Source organism: Nerophis lumbriciformis, unplaced genomic scaffold (assembly GCF_033978685.3).
Source record: "Nerophis lumbriciformis unplaced genomic scaffold, RoL_Nlum_v2.1 HiC_scaffold_43, whole genome shotgun sequence".
Lineage (NCBI taxonomy): Eukaryota > Metazoa > Chordata > Actinopteri > Syngnathiformes > Syngnathidae > Nerophis > Nerophis lumbriciformis.
The window spans coordinates 352,501-362,500 of NW_027316585.1; positions in this window are offsets into that span (position 1 = coordinate 352,501).

A 10,000-nucleotide genomic window follows, 5' to 3' on the forward strand; every position below is an offset into this window, starting at 1 on the left:
TCAAGCCCTGGAAGCCCTAAGTACCTGGGTGGAATCAGTTCCAGGATTTCATCCATGCGGGAAAAGTTGAAAATGTGTCCGAGACAGCGCCCCCTAGGCGGACACACGCTCCGGACAGAGCCCCTGTCGCTCAAGCCCTGGAAGCCCTAAGTACCTGGGTGGAATCAGTTCCAGGATTTCATCCATGCGGGAAAAGTTGAAAATGTGTCCGAGACAGCGCCCCCTAGGCGGACACACGCTCCGGACAGAGCCCCTGTCGCTCAAGCCCTGGAAGCCCTAAGTACCTGGGTGGAATCAGTTCCAGGATTTCATCCATGCGGGAAAAGTTGAAAATATGTCCGAGACAGCGCCCCCTAAGCGGACACACGCTCCGGACAGAGCCCCTGTCGCTCAAGCCCTGGAAGCCCTAAGTACCTGGGTGGAATCAGTTCCAGGATTTCATCCATGCGGGAAAAGTTGAAAATGTGTCCGGGACAGCGCCCCCTAGGCGGACACACGCTCCGGACAGAGCCCCTGTCGCTCAAGCCCTGGAAGTCCTAAGTACCTGGGTGGAATCAGTTCCAGGATTTCATTCATGCGGGAAAAGTTGAAAATGTGTCCGAGACAGCGCCCCCTAGGCGGACACACGCTCCGGACAGAGCCCCTGTCGCTCAAGCCCTGGAAGCCCTAAGTACCTGGGTGGAATCAGTTCCAGGATTTCATCCATGCGGGAAAAGTTGAAAATGTGTCCGGGACAGCGCCCCCTAGGCGGACACACGCTCCGGACAGAGCCCCTGTCGCTCAAGCCCTGGAAGTCCTAAGTACCTGGGTGGAATCAGTTCCAGGATTTCATTCATGCGGGAAAAGTTGAAAATGTGTCCGAGACAGCGCCCCCTAGGCGGACACACGCTCCGGACAGAGCCCCTGTCGCTCAAGCCCTGGAAGCCCTAAGTACCTGGGTGGAATCAGTTCCAGGATTTCATTCATGCGGGAAAAGTTGAAAATGTGTCCGAGATAGCGCCCCTTAGGCGGACACAGGTGTCTGCATGAGCCCCTGTCGCTCAGATGCTGGAAGAGCAGTTTGAAAAAGGACCGGGGTAAAGAGGGGGAAAGCACCATATATGTGTCCGGGAAGGTGCCCCTCGGGCGGACACAGGTGTCTGCATGAGCCCCTGTCGCTCAGATGCTGGAAGATCAGTTTGAAAAAGGACCGGGGTAAAGAGGGGGGAAGCACCATATATGTGTCCGGGAAGGTGCCCCTCGGGCGGACACAGGTGTCTGCATGAGCCCCTGTCGCTCAGATGCTGGAAGATCAGTTTGAAAAAGGACCGGGGTAAAGAGGGGGGAAGCACCATATATGTGTCCGGGAAGGTGCCCCTCGGGCGGACACAGGTGTCTGCATGAGCCCCTGTCGCTCAGATGCTGGAAGATCAGTTTGAAAAAGGACCGGGGTAAAGAGGGGGGAAGCACCATATATGTGTCCGGGAAGGCGCCCCTCGGGCGGACACAGGTGTCTGCATGAGCCCCTGTCGCTCAGATGCTGGAAGATCAGTTTGAAAAAAGAACCAGAGGATAGAGGGGAAAAACACCATATTTGTGTCCGAAAATAGCTCACTTTGACTCGGACGCGTTCCCTGTGATTTCAGCCTGTCAGACATGGTGCACATAGTAACGAGATGGAGGTGTTTTGGTCGACCAGGTAAAAAACGAAAAATCGAGAGAAGGTAAAAAGTAGGTGAAAAATTAAGCCTCTCTCGTTAAGGTACTTAGAAAAAATCCCAAAAAAAAAATGAACTCCCATTGAAATGAATGGGGAAAATTTTTTTTCTCGTTTTTTTTCTAAGTACAACAACGAGAGAAGGTAAAAAATGGTTTTTTTTAGCCTCTCTCGTTAAGGTACTTAGAAAAAAACCCAGATTTTTTATTTTCTCGTTTTTTTTCTAAGTACAACAACGAGAGAAGGTAAAAACAGGTGCTTTTTAGCCTCTCTCGTTAAGGTACTTGGAAAAAATCCGAGACATGTTTGGTCTTCCCCACTGACAGTGCGCCTTTGCTGGGTAAGTTGTGGACGTGCCAGGCACCCCCGGGACACCGGTGGAACGCGGCCGGACTCGTGGTACTCCAACCCGGGCATAATTTTGGATATTTCCCGGTCCTTTTTTTCCCCACTTTCCCAACTTTTCTTCTGAATCACAGTGCGCCTTTGCTGGGTAAGTTGTGGACATGGCAGGCACCCCCGGGACACCGGTGGAACGCGGCCGGACTCGTGGTACTCCAACCCGGGCATAATTTTGGATCAAATTCGGGACTTTTGCCCACTTTCCCAACTTTTCTTCCCAATCACAGTGCGCCTTTGCTGGGTAAGTTGTGGACATGCCAGGCACCCCCGGGACACCGGTGGAACGCGGCCGGACTCGTGGTACTCCAACCCGGGCATAATTTTGGATCAAATTCGGGACTTTTGCCCACTTTCCCAACTTTTCTTCCCAATCACAGTGCGCCTTTGCTGGGTAAGTTGTGGACATTGTAGGCACCCCGAGACACTGGTGGAACGCGGCGGGACTTGTGGGACTCGAACCTGGGTGTGATTTTGGATAAAATTCGGGACTTTTGCCCACTTTCCCAACTTTTCTTCCCAATCACAGTGCGCCTTTGCTGGGTGCGTCTTGGACATTGTAGGCACCCCGGAACCCTGGTGGAACGCGGCGGGACTTGTGGGACTCGAACCTGGGTGTGATTTTGGACCAAATTCGGGACTTTTGCCCACTTTCCCAACTTTTCTTCCCAATCACAGTGCGCCTTTGCTGGGTGCGTCTTGGACATTGTAGGCACCCCGGAACCCTGGTGGAACGCGGCGGGACTTGTGGGACTCGAACCTGGGTGTGATTTTGGACCAAATTCGGGACTTTTGCCCACTTTCCCAACTTTTCTTCCCAATCACAGTGCGCCTTTGCTGGGTGCGTCGTGGACATGTCAGGCACCCCGGAACCCTGGTGGAACGCGGCGGGACTTGTGGGACTCGAACCTGGGTGTGATTTTGGACCAAATTCGGGACTTTTGCCCACTTTCCCAACTTTTCTTCCCAATCACAGTGCGCCTTTGCTGGGTGCGTTGTGGACATTGTAGGCACCCCGGAACCCTGGTGGAACGCGGCGGGACTTGTGGGACTCGAACCTGGGTGTGATTTTGGACCAAATTCGGGACTTTTGCCCACTTTCCCAACTTTTCTTCCCAATCACAGTGCGCCTTTGCTGGGTGCGTCGTGGACATTGTAGGCACCCCGGAACCCTGGTGGAACGCGGCGGGACTTGTGGGACTCGAACCTGGGTGTGATTTTGGACCGAATTCGGGACTTTTGCCCACTTTCCCAACTTTTCTTCCCAATCACAGTGCGCCTTTGCTGGGTAAGTTGTGGACATTGTAGGCACCCCGAGACACTGGTGGAACGCGGCGGGACTTGTGGGACTCGAACCTGGGTGTGATTTTGGACCAAATTCGGGACTTTTGCCCACTTTCCCAACTTTTCTTGCCCACTCACAGTGCACCTTTGCTGGGTGCGTTGTGGACATTGTAGGCACCCCGAGACCCTGGTGGAACGCGGCGGGACTTGTGGGACTCGAACCTGGGTGTGATTTTGGACCGAATTCGGGACTTTTGCCCACTTTCCCAACTTTTCTTCCCAATCACAGTGCGCCTTTGCTGGGTAAGTTGTGGACATGCCAGGCACCCCCGGGACACCGGTGGAACGCGGCCGGACTCGTGGTACTCCAACCCGGGCATAATTTTGGATCAAATTCGGGACTTTTGCCCACTTTCCCAACTTTTCTTCCCAATCACAGTGCGCCTTTGCTGGGTAAGTTGTGGACATTGTAGGCACCCCGAGACACTGGTGGAACGCGGCGGGACTTGTGGGACTCGAACCTGGGTGTGATTTTGGACCAAATTCGGGACTTTTGCCCACTTTCCCAACTTTTCTTCCCAATCACAGTGCGCCTTTGCTGGGTAAGTTGTGGACATTGTAGGCACCCCGAGACACTGGTGGAACGCGGCGGGACTTGTGGGACTCGAACCTGGGTGTGATTTTGGACCAAATTCGGGACTTTTGCCCACTTTCCCAACTTTTCTTCCCAATCACAGTGCGCCTTTGCTGGGTGCGTTGTGGACATGTCAGGCACCCCGTGACACTGGTGGAACGCGGCGGGACTTGTGGGACTCAAACCTGGGTGTGATTTTGGATCAAATTCGGGACTTTTGCTGGTGGAACGCGGCGGGACTTGTGGGACTCGAACCTGGGTATAATTTTGGATAAAATTCGGGACTTTTGCCCACTTTCCCAACTTTTCTTCCCAATCACAGTGCACCTTTGCTGGGTAAGTTGTGGACATTGTAGGCGCCCCGGAACCCTGGTGGAACGCGGCGGGACTTGTGGGACTCGAACCTGGGTGTGATTTTGGATCATTTCGTGGCCTTTTGCTATGCATGCCTTCTCCCCGCTAGTTTGATGTGTGCTGCTGCAAAAGTTCCAAGAGGGCGTTTTTGCCCCCCCTCCAAACTCCCTCTCTTTGTTTATAGTGCATATTTTCTGCTGGATCTACTCTCTATTTACTCCAAGGAAAAAAACTAGCCGGTCGCGGCAAATTTTTACAATCGGTCGCCAAACTACGGCACGAGGGCCGAACGCGGTACGCCGGCGTCCAAGATACGGCCCGGGGATTTTTTTGATTTTTTGGGCTTTTTTTGATTTTTTTGGACATGTTGGGCATCCCAGGACTCGGGTGCGACTGCAGGACGTGTGGGGCTCTAACCTGGGTGTGGTTTTTGGTCATTTTTCCGGACTTTTGCCCACTTTTCCAACTTTTCTTCCCAATCACAGTGCGCCTTTGCTGGGTGCGTTTTGGGCATGTGGGGGGCACCTCGGACTCGGGTGGGACGCGGCGGGACTTGTGGCACTCGTACCTGGGTGTGATTTTTGATCATTTTGTGGACTTTTCCCCAGACACTCTCCACTTGTCTACCCCACTTCCCCTGTGACTTTGCTGGGGGGGCGTTTCCCCGCTGTCATTTGTAGTGTAAGGGTTACTTTTCTTTTTTTTCTGTCTGAAAATAGGGCCCCAAAAGGCCTCACACTCCCCGGGAAGACCTGATGGACGCCTCGGCGTCACTGAAACAGGCCAATCTGTCTGAAAATATGGCCCACGAAAGGCCTCACATTCCCCGGGAAGACCTGATGGACGCCCCGGCGTCACCGAAATACGGCAAACTGTCTGAAAATAGGGGCTCCAAGGGTTCCCCACTCTTTCTGGCCCACAAAAGGCCTCTCATTCCCCGGGAACACCTGTAGGACTCCCCGGCGTCAAGGAAATACGCCAAACCGTCTGAAAATAGGGGCCCAAAAGAACTGGAAATAATGTGTTTAATTTGGGGGGTGATGTCTATAATTATGGGGGTGCATTGGAGGCGGGAGTCCACTGGAGGGCTCCACACCGTCTGAATATAGGGCCCCAAAAGGCCTGGAATTAATGTATTTAATTTGGGGGGTGCATTTGCAGCGGGAGTCCACCGGAGGGCTCCATTTCCCCACTCTTTTGTTGACCTATGGCCCCAAAAGGCCTCTCATTCCCCGGGAAGACCTGATGGACGCCCCGGCGTCACCGAAATAAGCCAAACTGTCTGAAAATAGGGGCTCCAAGGGTTCCCCACTCTTTCTGGCCCACAAAAGGCCTCTCATTCCCCGGGAACACCTGTAGGACTCCCCGGCGTCAAGGAAATACGCCAAACCGTCTGAAAATAGGGGCCCAAAAGAACTGGAAATAATGTGTTTAATTTGGGGGGGTGATGTCTATAATTATGGGGGTGCATTGGAGGCGGGAGTCCACTGGAGGGCTCCACACCGTCTGAATATAGGGCCCCAAAAGGCCTGGAATTAATGTATTTAATTTGGGGGGTGCATTTGCAGCGGGAGTCCACCGGAGGGCTCCATTTCCCCACTCTTTTGTTGACCTATGGCCCCAAAAGGCCTCTCATTCCCCGGGAAGACCTGATGGACGCCCCGGCGTCACCGAAATAAGCCAAACTGTCTGAAAATAGGGGCTCCAAGGGTTCCCCACTCTTTCTGGCCCACAAAAGGCCTCTCATTCCCCGGGAACACCTGTAGGACTCCCCGGCGTCAAGGAAATACGCCAAACCGTCTGAAAATAGGGGCCCAAAAGAACTGGAAATAATGTGTTTAATTTGGGGGGGTGATGTCTATAATTATGGGGGTGCATTGGAGGCGGGAGTCCACTGGAGGGCTCCACACCGTCTGAATATAGGGCCCCAAAAGGCCTGGAATTAATGTATTTAATTTGGGGGGTGCATTTGCAGCGGGAGTCCACCGGAGGGCTCCATTTCCCCACTCTTTTGTTGACCTATGTATGGCCCCAAAAGGCCTCTCATTCCCCGGGAAGACCTGATGGACGCCCCGGCGTCACCGAAATAAGCCAAACTGTCTGAAAATAGGGGCTCCAAGGGTTCCCCACTCTTTCTGGCCCACAAAAGGCCTCTCATTCCCCGGGAACACCTGTAGGACTCCCCGGCGTCAAGGAAATACGCCAAACCGGCTGAAAATAGGGCCCCAAAAGAACTGGAAATAATGTCTTTAATTTGGGGGGTGATGTCTACAATTATGGGGGTGCATTGGAGGCGGGAGTCCACTGGAGGGCTCCACAACGTCTGAAAATAGGGCCCCAAAGAACTGGAAATAATGTGTTTAATTCAGGGTGCATTTGCAGCGAGTGTCCACCAGAGGGCTCCAATTCCCCAGCTATAGTCCTGGTACTCTAAAATGATGGCACTTAGTCAAATTTCCGCCTTTTTTTGATGACTTCCAACTAGGAGAGGGACTAATTTTGAGTTCCGGACCCGGGTGGAGAACCATAGCACGTCGGCCTTCTTAAAGGGACATCCTCCTAGGCACTTAGTCAAATTTACACCTTTTTTTTGGACTTCCAGCGAGGAGAGGGACTAATTTTGCTTTCCGTACCCGGGTGGAGAACCATAGCACGTCGGCCTTCTTAAAGGGAAATGCTCCTAGGCACTTAGTCAAATTCACGCCTTTTTTTTGGACTTCCAGCGAGGAGAGGGACTAATTTTGCTTTCCGTACCCGGGTGGAGAACCATAGCACGTCGGCCTTCTTAAAGGGAAATGCTCCTAGGCACTTAGTCAAATTCACGCCTTTTTTTTGGACTTCCAGCGAGGAGAGGGACAATTTTGCTTTCCTGACCCAGGTGGAGAACCATAGCACGTCGGCCTTCTTAAAGGGACATCCTCCTAGGCACTTAGTCAAATTCACGCCTTTTTTTTGGACTTCCAGCGAGGAGAGGGACAATTTTGCTTTCCTGACCCAGGTGGAGAACCATAGCACGTCGGCCTTCTTAAAGGGAAATGCTCCTAGGCACTTAGTCAAATTCACGCCTTTTTTTTTTTGGACTTCCAGCGAGGAGAGGGACTAATTTTGCTTTCCGTACCCGGGTGGAGAACCATAGCAGGTCGGCCTTCTTAAAGGGAAATGCTCCTAGACACTTAGTCAAATTTACCAAACTTTTCTATAGAGGCCTGGTACTCTAAAATGATGACACATAGACAAAAAACCAAACTTTTCTATAGAGGCCTGGTACTCTAAAATAATGACACTTAGTCAAATTCACGCCTTTTTTTTGGACTTCCAGCTAGGAGAGGGACTAATTTGGCGTTCCGTACCCAGGTGGAGAACCATAGCACGTCGGCCTTCTTAAAGGGAAATGCTCCTAGACACTTAGTCAAATTCACGCCTTTTTTTTGGACTTCCAGCGAGGAGAGGGACAATTTGGCGTTCCTGACCCAGGTGGAGAACCATAGCAGGTCGGCCTTCTTAAAGGGAAATGCTCCTAGACACTTAGTCAAATTTACACCTTTTTTTTTTGGACTTCCAGCGAGGAGAGGGACAATTTTGCTTTCCTGACCCAGGTGGAGAACCATAGCACGTCGGCCTTCTTAAAGGGACATCCTCCTAGGCACTTAGTCAAATTCACGCCTTTTTTTTGGACTTCCAGCGAGGAGAGGGACAATTTTGCTTTCCTGACCCAGGTGGAGAACCATAGCACGTCGGCCTTCTTAAAGGGAAATGCTCCTAGGCACTTAGTCAAATTCAGGCCTTTTTTTTGGACTTCCAGCGAGGAGAGGGACAATTTTGCTTTCCTGACCCAGGTGGAGAACCATAGCACGTCGGCCTTCTTAAAGGGAAATGCTCCTAGGCACTTAGTCAAATTCAGGCCTTTTTTTTGGAATTCCAGCGAGGAGAGGGACAATTTTGCTTTCCTGACCCAGGTGGAGAACCATAGCACGTCGGCCTTCTTAAAGGGAAATGCTCCTAGGCACTTAGTCAAATTCACGCCTTTTTTTTGGACTTCCAGCGAGGAGAGGGACTAATTTGGCGTTCCAGACCCAGGTGGAGAACCATAGCAGGTCGGCCTTCTTAAAGGGACATGCCCCTAGACACTTAGTCAAATTTACGCCTGAAAATAGGGCCCCAAAAGAACTGGAAATAATGTCTTTAATTCAGGGTGCATTTGCAGCGAGTGTCCACCAGAGGGCTCCAATTCCCCAGCTATAGTCCTGGTACTCTAAAATGATGGCACTTAGTCAAATTTCCGCCTTTTTTTGATGACTTCCAACTAGGAGAGGGACTAATTTTGAGTTCCGGACCCGGGTGGAGAACCATAGCACGTCGGCCTTCTTAAAGGGACATCCTCCTAGGCACTTAGTCAAATTTCCGCCTTTTTTTTGGACTTCCAGCGAGGAGAGGGACTAATTTGGCGTTCCAGACCCAGGTGGAGAACCATAGCACGTCGGCCTTCTTTAAGGGACATCCTCCTAGGCACTTAGTCAAATTCACGCCTTTTTTTTGGACTTCCAGCGAGGAGAGGGACTAATTTGGCGTTCCAGACCCAGGTGGAGAACCATAGCACGTCGGCCTTCTTTAAGGGACATCCTCCTAGGCACTTAGTCAAATTTACGCCTTTTTTTTGGACTTCCAGCGAGGAGAGGGACTAATTTTGCTTTCCGTACCCGGGTGGAGAACCATAGCACGTCGGCCTTCTTAAAGGGAAATGCTCCTAGGCACTTAGTCAAATTCACGCCTTTTTTTTGGACTTCCAGCGAGGAGAGGGACAATTTTGCTTTCCTGACCCAGGTGGAGAACCATAGCACGTCGGCCTTCTTAAAGGGACATCCTCCTAGGCACTTAGTCAAATTCACGCCTTTTTTTTGGACTTCCAGCGAGGAGAGGGACTAATTTGGCGTTCTAGACCCAGGTGGAGAACCATAGCAGGTCGGCCTTCTTAAAGGGACATGCCCCTAGACACTTAGTCAAATTTACGCCTGAAAATAGGGCCCCAAAAGAACTGGAAATAATGTCTTTAATTCAGGGTGCATTTGCAGCGAGTGTCCACCAGAGGGCTCCAATTCCCCAGCTATAGTCCTGGTACTCTAAAATGATGGCACTTAGTCAAATTTCCGCCTTTTTTTGATGACTTCCAACTAGGAGAGGGACTAATTTTGAGTTCCGGACCCGGGTGGAGAACCATAGCACGTCGGCCTTCTTAAAGGGACATCCTCCTAGGCACTTAGTCAAATTTCCGCCTTTTTTTTGGACTTCCAGCGAGGAGAGGGACTAATTTGGCGTTCCAGACCCAGGTGGAGAACCATAGCACGTCGGCCTTCTTTAAGGGACATCCTCCTAGGCACTTAGTCAAATTTACGCCTTTTTTTTGGACTTCCAGCGAGGAGAGGGACAATTTTGCTTTCCTGACCCAGGTGGAGAACCATAGCACGTCGGCCTTCTTAAAGGGACATCCTCCTAGGCACTTAGTCAAATTCACGCCTTTTTTTTGGACTTCCAGCGAGGAGAGGGACAATTTTGCTTTCCTGACCCAGGTGGAGAACCATAGCACGTCGGCCTTCTTAAAGGGAAATGCTCCTAGGCACTTAGTCAAATTCAGGCCT